The 24,293-nt window shown below is 57.8% G+C and overlaps 2 long non-coding RNA genes across 2 annotated transcripts; both read left to right on the top strand.

Moving 5' to 3' along the window:
- The first annotated feature begins 3,545 nt into the window (after positions 1 to 3,545).
- On the top strand, positions 3,546 to 6,366 carry LOC310836403. The gene is made up of 3 exons (XR_014560081.1): positions 3,546 to 3,589; positions 3,672 to 3,911; positions 6,309 to 6,366. It is a non-coding gene; the product is annotated as an uncharacterized lncRNA (long non-coding RNA).
- On the top strand, positions 3,922 to 6,131 carry LOC310836402. The gene is made up of 3 exons (XR_014560080.1): positions 3,922 to 4,114; positions 4,183 to 4,233; positions 5,282 to 6,131. It is a non-coding gene; the product is annotated as an uncharacterized lncRNA (long non-coding RNA).
- Positions 6,367 to 24,293: the final 17,927 nt, after the last annotated feature.

Below are 24,293 nucleotides of genomic sequence, written 5' to 3'. Positions count from 1 at the left end.
TTATTTCTACTACTACTATTAAAAGGGATTCGGAGGCCGCCATGGGGTGATTTGTGGGGGGAAGCGGCGCCCTGGAAGGGAGTAATAGTTTCGGGGTCAGGTATAGTATTACTATTATTACTATTACTAATTACTACTACTACTACTATTATTATTATTATTATTATTATTATTATTAAAAGGGATCCGGAGGCCGCCATGGGGTGAATTGTGGGGGGAAGCGGCGCCCTGGAAGGGAGTAATACTTTTGGGGTCAGGTATATTATTACTATTATTACTATTACTATTACTACTACTACTATTATTATTATTATTATTATTATTATTATTATTAAAAGGGATCCGGAGGCCGCCATGGGGTGAATTTTGGGGGGAAGCGGCGCCCTGGAAGGGAGTAATACTTTTGGGGTCAGGTATAGTATTACTATTACTATTACTACTACTACTTACTACTACTACTTACTACTACTACTACTAAAAGGGATCCGGAGGCCGCCATGGGGTGAATTGTGGGGGGGAGCGGCGCCCTGGAAGGGAGTAATAGTTTCGGGGTCAGGTATAGTATTACTATTACTACTACTACTATTACTACTACTATTTACTACTACTACTACTACTACTACTACTACTACCACTACTACCACTACTACTACTACTATAGGGACCCGGAGGCCGCCATGGGGTGAATTTTGGGGGGAAGCGGAGCTCTGGAAGGGAGTAATAGTTTCGGGGTCAGGTATGTTATTACTATTACTACTACTACTATTGCTACTACTATTTACTACTACTACTACTACTATAGGGATCTGGAGGCCGCCATGGGGTGAATTGTGGGAGGAAGCGGCGCCCTGGAAGGGAGTAATAGTTTCGGGGTCAGGTATGTTATTACTATTACTACTACTACTATTACTACTACTATTTACTACTACTACTACTACTACTACCACTACTACTACTACTATAGGGATCTGGAGGCCGCCATGGGGTGAATTGTGGGGGGAAGCGGCGCCCTGGAAGGGAGTAATAGTTTCGGGGTCAGGTATGTTATTACTATTACTACTACTACTATTACTACTACTATTTACTACTACTACTACTACTACTACCACTACTACTACTACTATAGGGATCTGGAGGCCGCCATGGGGTGAGCTGTGGGGGGAAGAGGCGCCCTGGAAGGGAGTAATAGTTTCGGGGTCAGGTATGTTATTACTATTACTACTACTACTATTACTACTACTATTTACTACTACTACTACTACTTACTACTACAACTACTACTATAGGGATCCGGAGGCCACCATGGGGTGAATTGTGGGAGGAAGCGGCGCCCTGGAAGGGAGTAATAGTTTTGGGGTCAGGTATAGTATTACTACTACTACTACTACTACTACTACTTACTACTACTACTACTACTACCACTACTACTACTACTATAGGGATCTGGAGGCCGCCATGGGGTGAATTGTGGGGGGAAGCGGTGCCCTGTAAGGGAGTAATAGTTTCGGGGTCAGGTATAGTATTACTACTACTACTACTACTACTTACTACTACCACTACTACTACTACTATAGGGATCTGGAGGCCGCCATGGGGTGAGCTGTGGGGGGAAGCGGCGCCCTGGAAGGGAGTAATAGTTTCAGGGTCAGGTATAGTATTACTACTACTACTACTACTACTTACTACTACTACTACTACTACTAAAAGGGATCCGGAGGCCGCCATGGGGTGAATTGTGGGAGGAAGCGGTGCCCTGGAAGGGAGTAATAGTTTCGGGGTCAGGTATAGTATTACTACTACTACTACTACTACTTACTACTACTACTACTACTACTATAGGGATCTGGAGGCCGCCATGGGGTGAATTGTGGGGGGAAGCGGCGCCCTGGAAGGGAGTAATAGTTTCGGGGTCAGGTATGTTATTACTATTACTACTACTACTATTACTACTACTATTTACTACTACTACTACTACTACTACTACTACCACTACTACTACTACTATAGGGATCTGGAGGCCGCCATGGGGTGAGCTGTGGGGGGAAGCGGCGCCCTGGAAGGGAGTAATAGTTTCAGGGTCAGGTATAGTATTACTATTACTATTACTACTACTATTACTACTACTATTTACTACTACTACTACTACTTACTACTACTACTACTACTACCACTACTACTACTACTATAGGGATCTAGAGGCCGCCATGGGGTGAGCTGTGGGGGGAAGAGGCGCCCTGGAAGGGAGTAATAGTTTCGGGGTCAGGTATAGTATTACTACTACTACTACTACTTACTACTACTACTTACTACTACTACTACTATAGGGACCCGGAGGCCGCCATGGGGTGAATTGTGGGGGGAAGCGGTGCCCTGGAAGGGAGTAATAGTTTCGGGGCCAGGTATGTTATTATTACTATTACTATTATTATTATTATTATTATTATTATTATTATTATTAAAAGGGATCCGGAGGCCGCCATGGGGTGAATTTTGGGGGGAAGCGGAGCCCTGGAAAGGAGTTGTAGTATCGGGGTCAGGTATAGTATTACTATTATTACTATTACTATTACTACTACTATTATTATTATTATTATTATTATTATTATTATTAAAAGGGACCCGGAGGCCGCCATGGGGTGATTTGTGGGGGGAAGCAGCGCCCTGGAAGGGAGTAATAGTTTCGGGGTCAGGTATGTTATTATTACTATTACTATTACTATTACTATTATTCAAATTCAAATTCAAATTTATTTATTTACGGCTATTAGCCCATAAATTACTATTATTTCTACTACTACTATTAAAAGGGATTCGGAGGCCGCCATGGGGTGAATTGTGGGGGGAAGCGGCGCCCTGGAAGGGAGTTGTAGTATCGGGGTCAGGCTGGATGACCTGGAGGGCTCCCTTCCCTCTCTATGATCCCCTCCTAACCGCCTTGGAGGACCTAGAGAGGTCCCTTCCCTCTCTAGGATCCCTTGGAGGATCCGGACGCCATGGGGGCAGGATCTGGCGCCCTGGAAGGGAGTTGGAGTTCCGGGGTCAGGCTGGAGGACCGGGAGGGGAAAACCCTCTGGCTCGAGCCTTCTAGGATTTTGAGAATTGGGTCTCGATGGTCGCCGAATAGAGAGGTCCCTTCCCATCTCTATGATCCCTTGCCAGGGGTTCCTTACCTCTCTATCATCCCTGGCCAGGGGGTCAGGCTGGATGACCTGGAGGGTTAACGTCCGACTCGAGCCTTCTAGGATTCTGAGCCTTCCCTCTCTATGGTGCCCTATTAGGGGTCTCTTCCCTCCCTATGGTACCTCTCTATGGTCTCTTGCAAGGGGGACAGGCTGGATGACCTGGAGGGGTCCCTTCTGGCTCAAGCCTTCTAGGAATCTGGACCTTCCCTCTCTATGATCCCCTCATAACCATCTGGAGGATCTAGAGAGGTCCCTTCCCTCTCTATGATCCCCTACTAACTGCCTGGAGGATCTAGAGAGATCCCTTCCCTCTCTATGATCCCCGAATAACTGCCTGGAGGATCTAGAGAGGTCCCTTCCCTCTCTATGGTGTCTTGCGAGGGGGTCAGGCTGGATGACCTGGAGGGGTCCCTTCTGGCTCAAGCCTTGTAGGAATCTGGACCTTCCCTCTCTATGATCCCCTCAAAACCACCTGGAGGATCTAGAGAGGTCCCTTCCCTCTCTATGATCCCCTAATAACTGCCTGGAGGATCTAGAGAGGTCCCTTCCCTCTCTATGGTGTCTTGCGAGGGGGTCAGGCTGGATGACCTGGAGGGGTCCCTTCTGGCTCAAGCCTTCTAGGAATCTGGACCTTCCCTCTCTATGATCCCCTCATAACCACCTGGAGGATCTGGAGAGGTCCCTTCACTCTCTATGATCCCCGAATAACAGCCTGGATGTCCTAGAGAGGTCCCTTTATGGTGTCTTGCGAGGGGGTCAGGCTGGATGACCTGGAGGGGTCCCTTCTGGCTCGAGCCTTCTAGGATTCTGGGCCCTCCGTCTCTATGGTCGCCTCATAATCTCTTGAAAGGGGGTCAGGCTGGATGAGCTGGAGGATTCCCTTCCCTCTCTATGATCTCTTGCAAGGGGGTCAGGCTGGATGACCTGGAGGGGTCCCTTCTGGGAATCTGGACATTCCCTCTCTATGATCCCCTCATAACCACCTGGAGGATCTAGAGAGGTCCCTTCCCTCTCTATGATCCCCTAATAACTGCCTGGATGTCCTAGAGAGGTCCCTTTCCTCTCTATGGTGTCTTGCGAGGGGGTCAGGCTGGATGAGCTGGAGGGGTCTCTTCCCTATCTATGATCTCCCAATAACCGCCTGGGTGTCCTAGAGAGATCCCTTCCCTCTCTATGGTCTAACCGCTGCCAAGGGGGTCAGGCTGGATGACCGGGAGGGTTCCCTTCCCTCTCTATGATCCCTAACAACCACCTGGAGGACCTAGAGAGGCCCCTTCTAGGATTCTGGGCCCTCCATCTCCATGGTCTAACCCCTTCCAAGGGGGTCAGGCTGGATGACCTGGAGGGTTCCCTTCTGGCTCGAGCCTTCTAGGAGTCTGAGCCTTCTGCCTCTATGGTCTCTTGCAAGGGGGTCGGGCTGGATGACCTGGAGGGTTCCCTTGTGGCTCGATCCTTCTAGGATTCTGTGTCTTTCCTCTCTACGATCCCCTAATAAGCGCCTGGAGGACCTAGAGAGGTCCCTTCCCGCTCTATGGTTCCCTCATAAGCACCTGGAGGACCTAGAGAGGCCCCTTCCCTCTCTATGGTCCCCTCACAACCACCTGGATAACCTAGAGGGGCCGCTTCCCTCTCTATGGTCCCTTGCAAGGGGGTCAGGCTGGATGACCCGGAGGGCTCCCTTCTGGCTCGACCCTTCTAGGATTCTCTCCCTTCCCTCCCTATGATCCGCTCATAAGGACCTGGAGGACCTAGAGAGGTCCCTACTCTCTCTATGGTCCCTTGCAAGGGGGTCAGGCTGGATGACCCGGAGGGGTCCCTTCTGGCTCGACCCTTCTAGGATTCTCTCCCTTCCCTCCCTATGATCCGCTCATAAGGACCTGGAGGACCTAGAGAGACCCCTTCCCTCTCTATGTTCCCCTTAACCCATTACACGGGGGTCAGGCTGGATGACCCTGGGAGCTTCCCTTCTAGGATTCTGTGCCTTCCGTCACTATGATCCCCTCATAACCCTTCGCGGGGGGGGGGTCAGGCTGGATGACCCGGAGGGGTCCCTCCTGCCTCTATTGTCCCCTTATAACCACCGTCAATGTCCTAGAGAGGTCCCTTCCTTCTGTATGATGCCCTAATAACCACCTGGATGTCCTAGAGAGGTCCCTTTCCTCTCTATGATCCCCAATTAGCCCCTGACCAGCGGGTCAGGCTGGATGACCCAGAGTGGTCCCTTCCCTCTCCATGATCCCATAAGAAGCACCTGGAGGACCCAGAGAGGCCCCCTTCCCTCTCTATGGTCCCTTGCAAGCGGATCAGGCTGGATGACCTGGAGGAGTCCCTTCCCTCTCTATGATCCCCTCATACCCACCTGTATGTCCTAGAGATGCCCCTTCTCTCTCTATGGTCCCTTGCAAGCGGATCAGGCTGGATGACCTGGAGGGGTCCCTTCTGGCTCGAGCCTTCTAGGATTCTGGGCCTTCCGTCTCTATGGTCCCCTATTCATCCCTTGCCAGGGGGTCAGGCTGGATGACCTAGAGGGGCCATTCCCGCTCTATGATACCCTCCTATCCGCCTGGAGTTACCTAGAGAGACCCCTTCCCACTCTATGGTCCCCAATCAACCCCTTACACGGGGGTCAGGCTGGATGACCTGGAGGGTTCCCTTCCCTCTCCATTCTCCCATAATAACCGCCTGGATGTCCTAGAGAGGCCCCATCCCTCTCTATGCCCCTCTCATAACCACTAGCAAGGGGGCCAGGTTTGACCCTTCTAGGATTCTGTACCTCCCGTGTCCATGGTCCTCTAATAACCCCTTGCAAGGGGGTCAGGCTGGATGACCCGGAGGGATCCCTTCTGGCTCGAGCCTTCTAGGATTCTGAGCCTTCTATCTCTATGGTCGCTTGCAAGGGGGTCAGGCTGGATGACCCGGAGGGATCCCTTCCCACTCTATGCTCCCCTCATACCCCCTCGCTAGACCCTCGGGCCTTCCCTTCTAGGCTTCTGTAACTCCCATCTCTATGCTCCCCTCCTCACCCTTGGCCGGGGGTCAGGAATGGATGACCCGGAGGGCTCCCTTCCCTCTCTATGATCCCCTTATAAAGGCCTGGAGGACCCTTCCCGATCTATGGTCCCCAAGGGGTCCCTTCCCTCTCTATGGTCCCTTGCCAGGGGGTCAGGCTGGATGACCTGGAGGGTTCCCTTCTGGCTCGAGCCTTCTAGGATTCTGGGCCCTCCTTCTCTATGGTCGCCTAATAACCCCTTGCCAGGGGGTCAGGCTGGATGATCTGGAGGAGTCCCTTCCCTCTCTATGATCCCTTGCCAGGGGGTCAGGCTGGATGACCTGGAGGGGTCCCTTCCCTCTCTATGATCCCTTGCCAGGGGGTCAGGCTGGATGACCTGGAGGGGTCCCTTCCCTCTCTATGATCCCCAGACCCTCGGGGCTTCCCTTCTGGCTCGAGCCTTCTAGGATGCTGGGCCTTCCGTCTCTATGGTCGCCTCATAACCCCTTGCAAGGGGGTCAGGCTGGATGACCTGGAGGGTTCCCTTCTGGCTCGAGCCTTCTAGGATTCCCTACATCCCATCTCTATGCTCCCCTCATAGTCCCTTGCAAGGTGGTCTGGCTGGATGACCCTGGGGGCTTCCCTTCTAGGATTCTGTGCCTTCCGTCACTATGGTCCTCTCACAACCCTTCGCCAGGGGGTCAGGCTAGATGACCAAGAGAGGCCCCTTCCCTCTCTATGATCCCTGGCCAGGGGGTCAGGCTGGATGACCCTGGGACTTCTAGGCTTCCGGCCCTCCTGTCTCTATGCTCCCCTCCCCACCCTTCGCCAGGGGGTCAGGCTGGATGACCGGGAGGATTCCCTTCCCTCTCTATGATGCCCTCATAACTGCCTGGATGTCCTAGAGAGGTCTCTTCCCTCTCTATGGTTCCCTCATATCCCCTTGCAAGGGGGTCAGGCTGGATGACCTGGAGGGTTCCCTTCTGGCACGACCCTTCTAGGATTCTCTCCCTTCTCCATGGTCCCCCAATTAACCCCTCTCCAAGGGGTCAGGCTGGATGACCTGGAGGAGTCCCTTCCTTCTCTATGGTCCCTTGCCAGGGGGTCAGGCTGGATGACCCAGAGGGGTCCCTTCCCTCTCTATGGTCCCTCGCAAGGGGGTCAGGCTGGATGACCCTGGGGCTTCCCTTCTGGCTGGACCCTTCTAAGATTCTGTGTCTTTCCTCTCTATGGTCCCCTAATAACCGCCTGGAGGACCTAGAGAGGTCCCTCTCTATGATCCCTTGCCAGGGGGTCAGGCTGGATGACCTGGAGGGGTCCCTTCCCTCTCCATGATCCCCTAATAACCCCTTGCCAGGCCTCGACCCTTCTAGGATTCCCTACCTCCCATCTCTATGCTCCCCTCATAGCCCTTGCAAGGGGGTCAGGCTGGATGACCTGGAGGATTCCCTTCCCTCTCTATGATGCCCTCATAACCGCCTGAATGTCCTAGAGAGGTCTCTTCCCTTTCTATGGTTCCCTCATAACCCCTTGCAAGGGGGTCAGGCTGGATGACCTGGAGGGTTCCCTTCTGGCTCGAGCCTTCTAGGATGCTGGGCCTTCCGTCTCTATGGTCGCCTCATAACCCCTTGCAAGGGGGTCAGGCTGGATGACCTGGAGGGTTCCCTTCTGGCTCGAGCCTTCTAGGATGCTGGGCCTTCCGTCTCTATGGTCGCCTCATAACCCCTTGCAAGGGGGTCAGGCTGGATGACCTGGAGGGTTCCCTTCTGGCTCGAGCCTTCTAGGATTCTGTGCCTTTCATCTCTATGATCCCCAATTATCCCCTTGCAAGGGGGTCAGGCTGGATGACCTGGAGGATTCCCTTCCCTCTCTATGGTCCCCTAACACCCGCCTGGAGGACCTAGAGAGGCCCCTTTCCTCTCTATGCTTCCCTCATAGCCCCTTGTAAGGGGGTCAGGCTGGATGACCTGGAGGGTTCCCTTCCCTCTCTATGATCCCCAGACCCTCGGGGCTTCCCTTCTGGCTCGAGCCTTCTAGGATGCTGGGCCTTCCGTCTCTATGGTCACCTCATAACCCCTTGCAAGGGGGTCAGGCTGGATGACCTGGAGGGTTCCCTTCTGGCTCGAGCCTTCTAGGATTCTGTGCCTTTCATCTCTATGATCCCCAATTATCCCCTTGCAAGGGGGTCAGGCTGGATGACCCTGAGGCTTCCCTTCTGGCTCGACCCTTCCCTCTCTATGGTCCCTTGCAAGGGGGTCAGGCTGGATGACCTGGAGGATTCCCTTCCCTCTCTATGGTCCCCTAACACCCGCCTGGAGGACCTAGAGAGGCCCCTTTCCTCTCTATGCTTCCCTCATAGCCCGGGTTAGGCTGGATGACCCGGAGGGCTCCCATCCCTCTCTATGGTCCCTTCAGAACCGCCTGGAGGACCTAGAGAGGTCTCTTCCCACTCTATGATCCCCTAATATTCCCTTGCCAGGGGGGTTAGGCTGCATGACCCTCTAGGATTACGTGCCTCCCGTGTCTCTGGTCCTCCAATATTCCCTTGTCCAGGGGGTCCGGCTGGATGACCCCGAGGGCTCCCTTCCCTCTCTATGGTCCCCTCATCAAGGCCTGGAGGACCTAGAGTGGCCCCTTCCCTCTCTATGCTCCCTGAGTGCCCCTGCTGGGCCCGACCCTTCCTTCCCTCTCTATGGTCCCCTAATCAAGGCCTGGAGGACCTAGAGAGGCCCCTTCCCACTCTATGCTCCCTCATTGCCCCCCTGCTGGGCCCGGCCCTTCTAGGACTCCGGCCCTCGCGTCTCTATGCTCCCCTCCTCCCCCTCGGCCAGGGGGTCCGGCTGGATGACCCCGAGGGCTCCCTTCCCTCTCTATGGTCCCTTCAGAACCGCCTGGAGGACCTAGAGAGGCCCCTTCCCTCTCTATGCTCCCTCATTGCCCCCCTGCTGGGCCCGGCCCTTCTAGGACTCCGGCCCTCGCGTCTCTATGCTCCCCTCCTCACCCTCCGCCAGGGGGTCCGGCTGGATGACCCCGAGGGCTCCCTTCCCTCTCTATGGTCCCCTCATCAAGGCCTGGAGGACCTAGAGAGGCCCCTTCCCTCTCTATGCTCCCTCAGTGCCCCTGCTGGGCCCAACCCTTCTAGGACTCCGGCCCTCCCGTCTCTCTGCTCCCCTCCTCGCCCTCGGCCAGGGGGTCCGGCTGGATGACCCCGAGGGCTCCCTTCCCTCTCTATGGTCCCTTCAGAACCGCCTGGAGGACCTAGAGAGGCCCCTTCCCTCTCTATGCTCCCTCATTGCCCCCCTGCTGGGCCCGACCCTTCTAGGACTCCGGCCCTCCCGTCTCTATGCTCCCCTCCCCACCCTCGGCCAGGGGGTCAGGCTGGATGACCCCGAGGGCTCCCTTCCCTCTCTATGGTCCCTTCAGAACCGCCTGGAGGACCTAGAGAGGCCCCTTCCCTCTCTATGCTCCCTGAGTGCCCCTGCTGGGCCCGACCCTTCTAGGACTCCGGCCCTTCCGTCTCTCTGCTCCCCTCCCCACCCTCGGCCAGGGGGTCCGGCTGGATGACCCCGAGGGCTCCCTTCCCTCTCTATGGTCCCTTCAGAACCGCCTGGAGGACCTAGAGAGGCCCCTTCCCTCTCTATGCTCCCTCATTGCCTTTGCTGGGCCCGACCCTTCTAGGACTCCGGCCCTCCCGTCTCTATGCTCCCCTCCTCCCCCTCGGCCAGGGGGTCCGGCTGGATGACCCCGAGGGCTCCCTTCCCTCTCTATGGTCCCCTCATCAAGGCCTGGAGGACCTAGAGAGGCCCCTTCCCACTCTATGCTCCCTCATTGCCCCCCTGCTGGGCCCGACCCTTCTAGGAGTCCGGCCCTCGCGTCTCTATGCTCCCCTCCTCACCCTCCGCCAGGGGGTCCGGCTGGATGACCCCGAGGGCTCCCTTCCCTCCCTAGAGTCCCCCTTTCACCCCCCAAGTCTCCCCCACTCACCGCGCAGCGCCTCCGCCTCGCCTTCCGCCCTCTGGCCGCCGGCCCGGAAGTGCTTCCTCAGGCCCCGCCCCTTCCGCCCAATCTCCCGTCGCGCCTCGCTCCTTCTAAGGCGAGAAGGGGGCCCGGTTCCTCCCTGGCCACGCCCTCCCCGTGACGTCACGCCAGCTGCCCCCGCTCGGTCCTTATAAGGCGAGAAGGGCGGGGCTTCCCTGCCCTTTCCCACCTCCCTGCTCCTTATAAGGCGAGAAGGGCGTGGCCTCCCTGCGCATTCCCGCCCCTCCGCTCCTTATAAGGCGAGAAGGGCGTGGCCTCCCTGCGCATTCCCGCCCCTCCGCTCCTTATAAGGCGAGAAGGGCGGGGCTTCGCTGCCCTTTCCCGCCCCTCCGCTCCTTATAAGGCGAGAAGGGCGGGGCCTCCCTGCCCTTTCCCGCCCCTCCGCTCCTTATAAGGCGAGAAGGGCGTGGCCTCCCTGCCCCTTCGCTCCTTATAGTGCGAGAAGGGCGGGGCCTCCGGCTCCACCCCGCCTCTCCGCTCCTTATAAGGCGCGGGGCCTCCCTGCCCTTTCCCGCCTCTCTGCTCCTTATAAGGTGAGAAGGGCGTGGCTTCCCTGCCCATACCCGCCCCTCCGCTCCTTATAAGGCGAGAAGGGCGTGGCTTCCCTGCCCTTTCCCGCCCCTCCACTCCTTATAAGGCGAGAAGGGCGGGGCTTCCCTGCCCCTTCGCTCCTTATAAGGCGAGAAGGGCGTGGCTTCCCTGCCCTTTCCCACCTCCCTGCTACTTATAAGGCGAGAAGGGCGTGGCTTCCCTGCCCTTTCCCACCTCCCTGCTCCTTATAAGGCGAGAAGGGCGTGGCTTCCCTGCTCTTACCCGCCTCCCCTTTCCTTATAAGGCAAGAAGGGCGTGGCCTCCCTGCCCCTTCCCGCCTCTCCACTCCTTATTAGGAGCGATGGGCGTGGCTTCCCTGCCCCTTCCCGCCTCCCCTTTCCTTATAAGGTGAGAAGGGCGGGGCTTCCCTGCCATTTCCCGCCCCTCCGCTCCTTATAAGGCGAGAAGGGCGTGGCTTCCCTGCCCCTCCTTATTAGGAGGTTTATTAGGGGTTTGGGTCAGGCCTTATATTTGGGGGTTAGGGGTCAGGCCTTGGGGGTCAGAGGTTAGGGGTCAGGCCTTATAGTTGGGGGTTAGGGGTCAGGCCTTGGGGGTCAGAGGTTAGGGGTCAGGCATTATAGTTGGGGGTTAGGGGTCAGGGCTTTGTGTGAGGCCTTATAGTTGGGGGTTAGGGGTCAGGCCTTGGGGGTCAGGGCTTTGTGCCAGGCCTTATATTTGGGGGTTAGGGGTCAGGCCTTGGGGGTCAGGGCTTTGGGTCAGGCCTTATAGTTGGGGGTTAGGGGTCAGGGCTTTGTGTGAGGCCTTATAGTTGGGGGTTAGGGGTCAGGCCTTGGGGGTCAGAGGTTAGGGGTCAGGCCTTATAGTTGGGGGTTAGGGGTCAGGCCTTGGGGGTCAGAGGTTAGGGGTCAGGCATTATAGTTGGGGGTTAGGGGTCAGGGCTTTGTGTGAGGCCTTATAGTTGGGGGTTAGGGGTCAGGCCTTGGGGGTCAGGGCTTTGTGCCAGGCCTTATATTTGGGGGTTAGGGGTCAGGCCTTGGGGGTCAGGGCTTTGGGTCAGGCCTTATAGTTGGGGGTTAGGGGTCAGGGCTTTGTGTGAGGCCTTATAGTTGGGGGTTAGGGGTCAGGCCTTGGGGGTCAGAGGTTAGGGGTCAGGCCTTATAGTTGGGGGTTAGGGGTCAGGCCTTGGGGGTCAGAGGTTAGGGGTCAGGCATTATAGTTGGGGGTTAGGGGTCAGGGCTTTGTGTGAGGCCTTATAGTTGGGGGTTAGGGGTCAGGCCTTGGGGGTCAGGGCTTTGTGTTAGGCCTTATAGTTGGGGGTTAGGGGTCAGGCCTTGGGGGTCAGGGCTTTGGGTCAGGCCTTATAGTTGGGGGTTAGGGGTCAGGGCTTTGTGTGAGGCCTTATAGTTGGGGGTTAGGGGTCAGGTCTTGGGGGTCAGAGGTTAGGGGTCAGGCCTTATAGTTGCGGGTTAGGGGTCAGGCCTTGGGGGTCAGAGGTTTGGGTCAGGCCTCAGAGTTGGGGGTTAGGGGTCAGGCCTTGGGGGTCAGAGGTTTGGGTCAGGCCTCAGAGTTGGGGGTTAGGGGTCAGGCCTTGGGGGTCAGGGCTTTGTGTTGGGGTTAGGGGTCAGAGTTAGGGGTCTGAGCTGCAGAGCATCTCCCTCTCTCTGCCCCACACTTTCTGGCATTCTAGGGGGAGACTCCTAGAAGGGCAGAAGTGGGGGGGAGCCGTGGGTCATCCATCCCACCCCACGGATTGTCTCTTGGGACCCCAGGGGTCATCCAGCAGGACCCCAAGGTGCATCTAGGGGGGCTTCTATGGGTCATCTAGGGGGAGTTCTGTGGGTCATCTAGGGGGGCTTCTATGGGTCATCTAGGGGGAATTCTATGGGTCCTCCAGCAGCCCCCCAAAGTCTATCTAGGGGGGTTTCCAAGGCTCATCTAGGGGGGCTTCTATGGGTCCATCTAGGGCGCCCTCTATGGGTCCCGCAGCAGCCCCCCAAAGTCCATCTAGGGCAGCTTCCATGGCTGATCTATGGGTCCTCTAGGGCAGCTTCTAAGCCTCATCTAGGGGGAATTCTATGGGTCCTCCAGCAGGACCCCAAAGTCCATCTAGGGCAGCTTCCAGGGCTTATCTAGGGGGACTTCTATGGGTCATATAGATGGAATTCTATGGGTCCTCTAGGGCAGCTTCTATGGGTCCTCCAGCAGCCCCCCAAAGTCCATCTAGGGCAGCTTCCATGGCCGATCTATGGGTCATCTAGGGCAGCTTCCAAGCCTCATCTAGGGGGCCTTCTATGGGTCATCTCGGGGGAGTTCTATGGGTCATCTCGGGGGAGTTCTATGGGGCATCTAGGGGGACTTCTATGGGTCATCCAGCAGGACCCCAAAGTCCATCTAGGGCAACCTCCAAGGCTGATCTATGGGGATTTCTATGGGTCATCTAAGGGGAATTCTATAGGTCATCTAGGGGGGCTTCCAAGGCTCATCTAGGGCGACCTCTATGGGTCATCTAGGGCAGCTTCTATGGGTCCTCCAGCAGCCCCCCAGCGTCCATCTAGGGCAGCTTCTACGGCCGATCTATGGGGCTTCTATGGGTCATCTAGGGGGAGTTCTATGGGGCTTCTAGGGCTCATCTGGGGGGAGTTCTATGGGGCTTCTATGGGTCATCTAGGGGGACCTCTATGGGTCATCCAGCAGGACCCCAAAGTCCATCTAGGGCAGCTTCCAAGGCTCATCTAGGGGGAATTCTATAGGTCCTCTAGGGTGGCTTCCAAGGCTCATCTATGGGTCATCTAGGGCAGCATCTATGGGTCATCCAGCAGCACCCCAAGGTGTATCTAGGGCAGCTTCCCAGACTCATCTAGGGCTCATCTAGGGGGAGTTCTATGGGGCTTCTAGGGGTCATCTAGGGCGGCTTCCAAGGCTCATCTATGGGTCCTCTAGGGCGGCTTCTATGGGTCCTCCAGCAGCCCCCCAAAGTCCATCTAGGGCAGCTTCCAAGGCTCATCTATGGGTCATCTGGGGGGCTTCTAAGGCTCATCTAGGGGGACTTCTATGGGGCATATAGGGGGAGTTCTATGGGTCATCTAGGGGGCTTCTATGGGTCATCTAGGGGGAGTTTTATGGGTCATCATGGGGGCTTCCAAGCCTCATCTATGGGTCATCTAGGGCGGCTTCTATGGGTCCCCCAGCAGCCCCCCAAAGTCCATCTAGGGCAGCTTCCAAGGGTCATCTGGGGGGCTTCTAAGGCTCATCTAGGGGGACTTCTATGGGGCATCTAGGGGGGCTTCTAAGGCTCATCTAGGGGGACTTCTATGGGTCATCTAGGGGGGTTTCTAAGGCTGATCTAGGGGGAATTCTATGGGTCATCCAGCAGGACCCCAAGGTGCATCTAGGGGGCTTCTATGGGTCATCTAGGGGGGCCTCTAAGGCTCATCTATGGGGATTTCTGTGGGTCATCTAGGGGCAGATCTATGGGTCATCCAGCAGGACCCCAAAGTCCATCTAGGGCAGCTTCCAGGGCTGATCTATGGGGATTTCTATGGGTCATCTAGGGGCAGTTCTATGGCTCATCTAGGGGGAATTCTATGGGGCTTCTATGGGTCATCTAGGGGCAGTTCTATGGGGCTGCTAGGGGCAGTTCTATGGGTCATCTAGGGCTCATCTAGGGGGAGTTCTATGGGGCTTCTAGGGCTCATCTAGGGGGAGTTCTATGGGGCTTCTAGGGGTCATCTAGGGCGGCTTCCAAGGCTCATCTATGGGTCCTCTAGGGCGGCTTCTATGGGTCCTCCAGCAGCCCCCAGGCGCCCCTCTAGGGCAGCTTCCCCAGCCGATCTATGGGGCTTCTATGGGTCCTGTAGAGCGAGCTCTATGGGTCTTCTAGGGGTCCTTCTATGGGTCCTCCAGCAGCCCCCCAGGCGCCCCTCTAGGGCCGCTTCCCCGGCCGATCTATGGGGCTTCTATGGGTCCTCCAGCAGCCCCCCAGGCGCCCATCTAGGGCAGCTTCCCCGGCCTATCTATGGGGCTTCTATGGGTCCCGTAGAGCGACCTCTAGGGGTCCTCTAGGGGTCCTTCTATGGGTCCTCCAGCAGCCCCCCAGGCGCCCCTCTAGGGCCGCTTCCCCGGCCGATCTATGGGGCTTCTATGGGTCATCTAGGGGGAGTTCTATGGGGCTTCTAGGGCTCATCTGGGGGGAGTTCTATGGGGCTTCTATGGGTCATCTAGGGGGACCTCTATGGGTCATCCAGCAGGACCCCAAAGTCCATCTAGGGCAGCTTCCAAGGCTCATCTAGGGGGAATTCTATAGGTCCTCTAGGGTGGCTTCCAAGGCTCATCTATGGGTCATCTAGGGGGCCTTCTATGGGTCATCCAGCAGCACCCCAAGGTGTATCTAGGGCAGCTTCCCAGACTCATCTAGGGCTCATCTAGGGGGAGTTCTATGGGGCTTCTATGGGTCATCTAGGGCGGCTTCCAAGGCTCATCTATGGGTCCTCTAGGGCGGCTTCTATGGGTCCTCCAGCAGCCCCCCAAAGTCCATCTAGGGCAGCTTCCAAGGCTCATCTATGGGTCATCTGGGGGGCTTCTAAGGCTCATCTAGGGGGACTTCTATGGGGCATATAGGGGGAGTTCTATGGGTCATCTAGGGGGACTTCTATGGGTCATCTAGGGGGAGTTTTATGGGTCATCATGGGGGCTTCCAAGCCTCATCTATGGGTCATCTAGGGCGGCTTCTATGGGTCCTCCAGCAGCCCCCCAAAGTCCATCTAGGGCAGCTTCCAAGGGTCATCTGGGGGGCTTCTAAGGCTCATCTAGGGGGACTTCTATGGGGCATCTAGGGGGGCTTCTAAGGCTCATCTAGGGGGACTTCTATGGGTCATCTAGGGGGGTTTCTAAGGCTGATCTAGGGGGAATTCTATGGGTCATCCAGCAGGACCCCAAGGTGCATCTAGGGGGCTTCTATGGGTCATCTAGGGGGGCCTCTAAGGCTCATCTATGGGGATTTCTGTGGGTCATCTAGGGGCAGATCTATGGGTCATCCAGCAGGACCCCAAAGTCCATCTAGGGCAGCTTCCAGGGCTGATCTATGGGGATTTCTATGGGTCATCTAGGGGCAGTTCTATGGCTCATCTAGGGGGAATTCTATGGGGCTTCTATGGGTCATCTAGGGGCAGTTCTATGGGGCTGCTAGGGGCAGTTCTATGGGTCATCTAGGGCTCATCTAGGGGGAGTTCTATGGGGCTTCTAGGGCTCATCTAGGGGGAGTTCTATGGGGCTTCTAGGGGTCATCTAGGGCGGCTTCCAAGGCTCATCTATGGGTCCTCTAGGGCGGCTTCTATGGGTCCTCCAGCAGCCCCCAGGCGCCCCTCTAGGGCAGCTTCCCCAGCCGATCTATGGGGCTTCTATGGGTCCTGTAGAGCGAGCTCTATGGGTCTTCTAGGGGTCCTTCTATGGGTCCTCCAGCAGCCCCCCAGGCGCCCCTCTAGGGCCGCTTCCCCGGCCGATCTATGGGGCTTCTATGGGTCCTCCAGCAGCCCCCCAGGCGCCCATCTAGGGCAGCTTCCCCGGCCTATCTATGGGGCTTCTATGGGTCCCGTAGAGCGACCTCTAGGGGTCCTCTAGGGGTCCTTCTATGGGTCCTCCAGCAGCCCCCCAGGCGCCCCTCTAGGGCCGCTTCCCCGGCCGATCTATGGGGCTTCTATGGGTCATCTAGGGGGAGTTCTATGGGGCTTCTAGGGCTCATCTGGGGGGAGTTCTATGGGGCTTCTATGGGTCATCTAGGGGGACCTCTATGGGTCATCCAGCAGGACCCCAAAGTCCATCTAGGGCAGCTTCCAAGGCTCATCTAGGGGGAATTCTATAGGTCCTCTAGGGTGGCTTCCAAGGCTCATCTATGGGTCATCTAGGGGGCCTTCTATGGGTCATCCAGCAGCACCCCAAGGTGTATCTAGGGCAGCTTCCCAGACTCATCTAGGGCTCATCTAGGGGGAGTTCTATGGGGCTTCTATGGGTCATCTAGGGCGGCTTCCAAGGCTCATCTATGGGTCCTCTAGGGCGGCTTCTATGGGTCCTCCAGCAGCCCCCCAAAGTCCATCTAGGGCAGCTTCCAAGGCTCATCTATGGGTCATCTGGGGGGCTTCTAAGGCTCATCTAGGGGGACTTCTATGGGGCATATAGGGGGAGTTCTATGGGTCATCTAGGGGGACTTCTATGGGTCATCTAGGGGGAGTTTTATGGGTCATCATGGGGGCTTCCAAGCCTCATCTATGGGTCATCTAGGGCGGCTTCTATGGGTCCTCCAGCAGCCCCCCAAAGTCCATCTAGGGCAGCTTCCAAGGGTCATCTGGGGGGCTTCTAAGGCTCATCTAGGGGGACTTCTATGGGGCATCTAGGGGGGCTTCTAAGGCTCATCTAGGGGGACTTCTATGGGTCATCTAGGGGGGTTTCTAAGGGTGATCTAGGGGGAATTCTATGGGTCATCCAGCAGGACCCCAAGGTGCATCTAGGGGGCTTCTATGGGTCATCTAGGGGGGCCTCTAAGGCTCATCTATGGGGATTTCTGTGGGTCATCTCGGGGCAGATCTATGGGTCATCCAGCAGGACCCCAAAGTCCATCTAGGGCAGCTTCCAGGGCTGATCTATGGGGATTTCTATGGGTCATCTAGGGGCAGTTCTATGGCTCATCTAGGGGGAATTCTATGGGGCTTCTATGGGTCATCTAGGGGCAGTTCTATGGGGCTGCTAGGGGCAGTTCTATGGGTCATCTAGGGCTCATCTAGGGGGAGTTCTATGGGTCATCTAGGGCTCATCTAGGGGGAGTTCTATAGGGCTTCTATGGGTCATCTAGGGCGGCTTCCAAGGCTCATCTATGGGTCCTCTAGGGCGGCTTCTATGGGTCCTCCAGCAGCCCCCAGGCGCCCCTCTAGGGCAGCTTCCCCAGCCGATCTATGGGGCTTCTATGGGTCCTGTAGAGCGACCTCTATGGGTCTTCTAGGGGTCCTTCTATGGGTCCTCCAGCAGCCCCCCAGGCACCCCTCTAGGGCAGCTTCCCCAGCCGATCTATGGGGCTTCTATGGGTCCTGTAGAGCGACCTCTATGGGTCTTCTAGGGGTCCTTCTATGGGTCCTCCAGCAGCCCCCCAGGCGCCCCTCTAGGGCCGCTTCCCCGGCCGATCTATGGGGCGTCTATGGGTCCTCCAGCAGCCCCCCAGCCTCCATCTAGGGCAGCTTTCCCGGCCGACCTATGGGGCTTCTATGGGTCCCGTAGAGCGACCTCTAGGGGTCCTCTAGGGGTCCTTCTATGGGTCCTCCAGCAGCCCCCCAGGCGCCCCTCTAGGGCAGCTTTCCCGGCCGATCTATGGGGCTTCTATGGGTCCTCCAGCAGCCCCCCAGGCGCCCATCTAGGGCAGCTTCCCCGGCCTATCTATGGGGCTTCTATGGGTCCCGTAGAGCGACCTCTAGGGGTCCTCTAGGGGTCCTTCTATGGGTCCTCCAGCAGCCCCCCAGGCGCCCCTCTAGGGCCGCTTCCCCGGCCGATCTATGGGGTTTCTATGGGTCATCTAGGGGGAGTTCTATGGGGCTTCTAGGGCTCATCTGGGGGGAGTTCTATGGGGCTTCTATGGGTCATCTAGGGGGACCTCTATGGGTCATCCAGCAGGACCCCAAAGTCCATCTAGGGCAGCTTCCAAGGCTCATCTAGGGGGAATTCTATAGGTCCTCTAGGGTGGCTTCCAAGGCTCATCTATGGGTCATCTAGGGCAGCATCTATGGGTCATCCAGCAGCACCCCAAGGTGTATCTAGGGCAGCTTCCCAGACTCATCTAGGGCTCATCTAGGGGGAGTTCTATGGGGCTTCTATGGGTCATCTAGGGCGGCTTCCAAGGCTCATCTATGGGTCCTCTAGGGCGGCTTCTATGGGTCCTCCAGCAGCCCCCCAGGCGCCCCTCTAGCGCAGCTTCCCCAGCCAATCTATGGGGCTTCTATGGGTCCTGTAGAGCGACCTCTAGGGGTCTTCTAGGGGTCCTTCTATGGGTCCTCCAGCAGCCCCCCAGGCGCCCCTCTAGGGCCGCTTCCCCGGCCGATCTATGGGGCGTCTATGGGTCCTCCAGCAGCCCCCCAGCCTCCATCTAGGGCAGCTTTCCCGGCCGACCTATGGGGCTTCTATGGGTCCCGTAGAGCAACCTCTAGGGGTCCTCTAGGGGTCCTTCTATGGGTCCTCCAGCAGCCCCCCAGGCGCCCCTCTAGGGCCGCTTCCCCGGCCGATCTATGGGGCTTCTATGGGTCATCTAGGGGGAGTTCTATGGGGCTTCTAGGGCTCATCTGGGGGGAGTTCTATGGGGCTTCTATGGGTCATCTAGGGGGACCTCTATGGGTCATCCAGCAGGACCCCAAAGTCCATCTAGGGTAGCTTCCAAGGCTCATCTAGGGGGAATTCTATAGGTCCTCTAGGGTGGCTTCCAAGGCTCATCTATGGGTCATCTAGGGGGCCTTCTATGGGTCATCCAGCAGCACCCCAAGGTGTATCTAGGGCAGCTTCCCAGACTCATCTAGGGCTCATCTAGGGGGAGTTCTATGGGGCTTCTATGGGTCATCTAGGGCGGCTTCCAAGGCTCATCTATGGGTCCTCTAGGGCGGCTTCTATGGGTCCTCCAGCAGCCCCCCAAAGTCCATCTAGGGCAGCTTCCAAGGCTCATCTATGGGTCATCTGGGGGGCTTCTAAGGCTCATCTAGGGGGACTTCTATGGGGCATATAGGGGGAGTTCTATGGGTCATCTAGGGGGACTTCTATGGGTCATCTAGGGGGAGTTTTATGGGTCATCATGGGGGCTTCCAAGCCTCATCTATGGGTCATCTAGGGCGGCTTCTATGGGTCCTCCAGCAGCCCCCCAAAGTCCATCTAGGGCAGCTTCCAAGGGTCATCTGGGGGGCTTCTAAGGCTCATCTAGGGGGACTTCTATGGGGCATCTAGGGGGGCTTCTAAGGCTCATCTAGGGGGACTTCTATGGGTCATCTAGGGGGGTTTCTAAGGGTGATCTAGGGGGAATTCTATGGGTCATCCAGCAGGACCCCAAGGTGCATCTAGGGGGCTTCTATGGGTCATCTAGGGGGGCCTCTAAGGCTCATCTATGGGGATTTCTGTGGGTCATCTAGGGGCAGATCTATGGGTCATCCAGCAGGACCCCAAAGTCCATCTAGGGCAGCTTCCAGGGCTGATCTATGGGGATTTCTATGGGTCATCTAGGGGCAGTTCTATGGCTCATCTAGGGGGAATTCTATGGGGCTTCTATGGGTCATCTAGGGGCAGTTCTATGGGGCTGCTAGGGGCAGTTCTATGGGTCATCTAGGGCTCATCTAGGGGGAGTTCTATGGGGCTTCTAGGGGTCATCTAGGGCGGCTTCCAAGGCTCATCTATGGGTCCTCTAGGGCGGCTTCTATGGGTCCTCCAGCAGCCCCCAGGCGCCCCTCTAGGGCAGCTTCCCCAGCCGATCTATGGGGCTTCTATGGGTCCTGTAGAGCGACCTCTATGGGTCTTCTAGGGGTCCTTCTATGGGTCCTCCAGCAGCCCCCCAGGCGCCCCTCTAGGGCCGCTTCCCCGGCCGATCTATGGGGCGTCTATGGGTCATCTAGGGGCAGTTCTATGGGGCTGCTAGGGGCAGTTCTATGGGTCATCTAGGGCTCATCTAGGGGGAGTTCTATGGGGCTTCTAGGGCTCATCTAGGGGGAGTTCTAGGGGGCTTCTAGGGGTCATCTAGGGCGGCTTCCAAGGCTCATCTATGGGTCCTCTAGGGGTCCTTCTATGGGTCCTCCAGCAGCCCCCCAGGCGCCCCTCTAGGGCAGCTTCCCCAGCCGATCTATGGGGCTTCTATGGGTCCTGTAGAGCGACCTCTATGGGTCTTCTAGGGGTCCTTCTATGGGTCCTCCAGCAGCCCCCCAGGCGCCCCTCTAGGGCCGCTTCCCCGGCCGATCTATGGGGCGTCTATGGGTCATCTAGGGGCAGTTCTATGGGGCTGCTAGGGGCAGTTCTATGGGTCATCTAGGGCTCATCTAGGGGGAGTTCTATGGGGCTTCTAGGGCTCATCTAGGGGGAGTTCTATGGGGCTTCTAGGGGTCATCTAGGGCGGCTTCCAAGGCTCCTCTATGGGTCCTCTAGGGCGGCTTCTATGGGTCCTCCAGCAGCCCCCAGGCGCCCCTCTAGGGCAGCTTCCCCAGCCGATCTATGGGGCTTCTATGGGTCCTGTAGAGCGACCTCTATGGGTCTTCTAGGGGTCCTTCTATGGGTCCTCCAGCAGCCCCCCAGGCGCCCCTCTAGGGCCGCTTCCCCGGCCGATCTATGGGGCGTCTATGGGTCCTCCAGCAGCCCCCCAGCCTCCATCTAGGGCAGCTTTCCCGGCCGACCTATGGGGCTTCTATGGGTCCCGTAGAGCGACCTCTAGGGGTCCTCTAGGGGTCCTTCTATGGGTCCTCCAGCAGCCCCCCAGGCGCCCCTCTAGGGCCGCTTCCCCGGCCGATCTATGGGGCGTCTATGGGTCCTCCAGCAGCCCCCCAGCCTCCATCTAGGGCAGCTTTCCCGGCCGACCTATGGGGCTTCTATGGGTCCCGTAGAGCGACCTCTAGGGGTCCTTCTATGGGTCCTCCAGCAGCCCCCCAGGCGCCCCTCTAGGGCCGCTTCCCCGGCCGATCTATGGGGCGTCTATGGGTCATCTAGGGGCAGTTCTATGGGGCTGCTAGGGGCAGTTCTATGGGTCATCTAGGGCTCATCTAGGGGGAGTTCTATGGGGCTTCTAGGGCTCATCTAGGGGGAGTTCTATGGGGCTTCTAGGGGTCATCTAGGGCGGCTTCCAAGGCTCATCTATGGGTCCTCTAGGGCGGCTTCTATGGGTCCTACAGCAGCCCCCCAGGCGCCCCTCTAGGGCAGCTTCCCCAGCCGATCTATGGGGCTTCTATGGGTCCTGTAGAGCGACCTCTATGGGTCTTCTAGGGGTCCTTCTATGGGTCCTCCAGCAGCCCCCCAGGCGCCCCTCTAGGGCCGCTTCCCCGGCCGATCTATGGGGCGTCTATGGGTCATCTAGGGGCAGTTCTATGGGGCTGCTAGGGGCAGTTTTATGGGTCATCTAGGGCTCATCTAGGGGGAGTTCTATGGGGCTTCTAGGGCTCATCTAGGGGAGTTCTATGGGGCTTCTATGGGTCATCTTGGGCGGCTTCCAAGGCTCATCTATGGGTCCTCTAGGGCGGCTTCTATGGGTCCTCCAGCAGCCCCCCAGGCGCCCCTCTAGGGCAGCTTCCCCAGCCGATCTATGGGGCTTCTATGGGTCCTGTAGAGCGACCTCTATGGGTCTTCTAGGGGTCCTTCTATGGGTCCTCCAGCAGCCCCCCAGGCGCCCCTCTAGGGCCGCTTCCCCGGCCGATCTATGGGGCGTCTATGGGTCCTCCAGCAGCCCCCCAGGCGCCCCTCTAGGGCAGCTTTCCCGGCCGATCTATGGGGCTTCTATGGGTCCCGTAGAGCGACCTCTAGGGGTCCTCTAGGGGTCCTTCTATGGGTCCTCCAGCAGCCCCCCAGGCGCCCCTCTAGGGCAGCTTTCCCGGCCGATCTATGGGGCTTCTATGGGTCCTCCAGCAGCCCCCCAGGCGCCCCTCTAGGGCAGCTTCCCCAGCCGATCTATGGGGCTTCTATGGGTCCTGTAGAGCGACCTCTATGGGTCTTCTAGGGGTCCTTCTATGGGTCCTCCAGCAGCCCCCCAGGCGCCCCTCTAGGGCAGCTTTCCCGGCTGATCTATGGGGCTTCTATGGGTCCTCTATGGGTCCTCCAGCAGCCCCCCAGGCGCCCATCTAGGGCAGCTTCCCCGGCCGATCTATGGGGCGTCTATGGGTCATCTAGGGGCAGTTCTATGGGGCTGCTAGGGGCAGTTCTATGGGTCATCTAGGGCTCATCTAGGGGGAGTTCTATGGGGCTTCTAGGGCTCATCTAGGGGAGTTCTATGGGGCTTCTATGGGTCATCTTGGGCGGCTTCCAAGGCTCATCTATGGGTCCTCTAGGGCGGCTTCTATGGGTCCTCCAGCAGCCCCCCAGGCGCCCCTCTAGGGCAGCTTCCCCAGCCGATCTATGGGGCTTCTATGGGTCCTGTAGAGCGACCTCTAGGGGTCTTCTAGGGGTCCTTCTATGGGTCCTCCAGCAGCCCCCCAGGCGCCCCTCTAGGGCCGCTTCCCCGGCCGATCTATGGGGCTTCTATGGGTCCTCCAGCAGCCCCCCAGGCGCCCATCTAGGGCAGCTTCCCCGGCCTATCTATGGGGCTTCTATGGGTCCCGTAGAGCGACCTCTAGGGGTCCTCTAGGGGTCCTTCTATGGGTCCTCCAGCAGCCCCCCAGGCGCCCCTCTAGGGCCGCTTCCCCGGCCGATCTATGGGGCTTCTATGGGTCATCTAGGGGGACCTCTATGGGTCATGCAGCAGAACCCCAAAGTCTATCTAGGGCAGCTTCCAAGGCTCATCTAGGGGGAATTCTATAGGTCCTCTAGGGTGGCTTCCAAGGCTCATCTATGGGTCATCTAGGGGGCCTTCTATGGGTCATCCAGCAGCACCCCTAGGTGTATCTAGGGCAGCTTCCCAGACTCATCTAGGGCTCATCTAGGGGGAGTTCTATGGGGCTTCTATGGGTCATCTAGGGCGGCTTCCAAGGCTCATCTATAGGTCCTCTAGGGCGGCTTCTATGGGTCCTCCAGCAGCCCCCCAGGCGCCCCTCTAGGGCAGCTTCCCCAGCCGATCTATGGGGCTTCTATGGGTCCTGTAGAGCGACCTCTATGGGTCTTCTAGGGGTCCTTCTATGGGTCCTCCAGCAGCCCCCCAGGCGCCCCTCTAGGGCCGCTTCCCCGGCCGATCTATGGGGCTTCTATGGGTCCTCCAGCAGCCCCCCAGCCTCCATCTAGGGCAGCTTTCCCGGCCGACCTATGGGGCTTCTATGGGTCCCGTAGAGCGACCTCTAGGGGTCCTCTAGGGGTCCTTCTATGGGTCCTCCAGCAGCCCCCCAGGCGCCACTCTAGGGCAGCTTTCCCGGCCGATCTATGGGGCTTCTATGGGTCCTCTATGGGTCCTCCAGCAGCCCCCCAGGCGCCCCTCTAGGGCAGCTTCCCCAGCCGATCTATGGGGCTTCTATGGGTCCTGTAGAGCGACCTCTATGGGTCTTCTAGGGGTCCTTCTATGGGTCCTCCAGCAGCCCCCCAGGCGCCCCTCTAGGGCCGCTTCCCCAGCCGATCTATGGGGCTTCTATGGGTCCTGTAGAGCGACCTCTAGGGGTCTTCTAGGGGTCCTTCTATGGGTCCTCCAGCAGCCCCCCAGGCGCCCCTCTAGGGCCGCTTCCCCGGCCGATCTATGGGGCTTCTATGGGTCATCTAGGGGGAGTTCTATGGGGCTTCTAGGGCTCATCTGGGGGGAGTTCTATGGGGCTTCTATGGGTCATCTAGGGGGACCTCTATGGGTCATCCAGCAGGACCCCAAAGTCCATCTAGGGCAGCTTCCAAGGCTCATCTAGGGGGAATTCTATAGGTCC

The sequence above is a fragment of the Podarcis gaigeae genome (assembly GCF_964106915.1).
Source record: "Podarcis gaigeae genome assembly, chromosome: Z".
Lineage (NCBI taxonomy): Eukaryota > Metazoa > Chordata > Lepidosauria > Squamata > Lacertidae > Podarcis > Podarcis gaigeae.
This window is presented reverse-complemented; position numbering and strand designations above follow the sequence as displayed.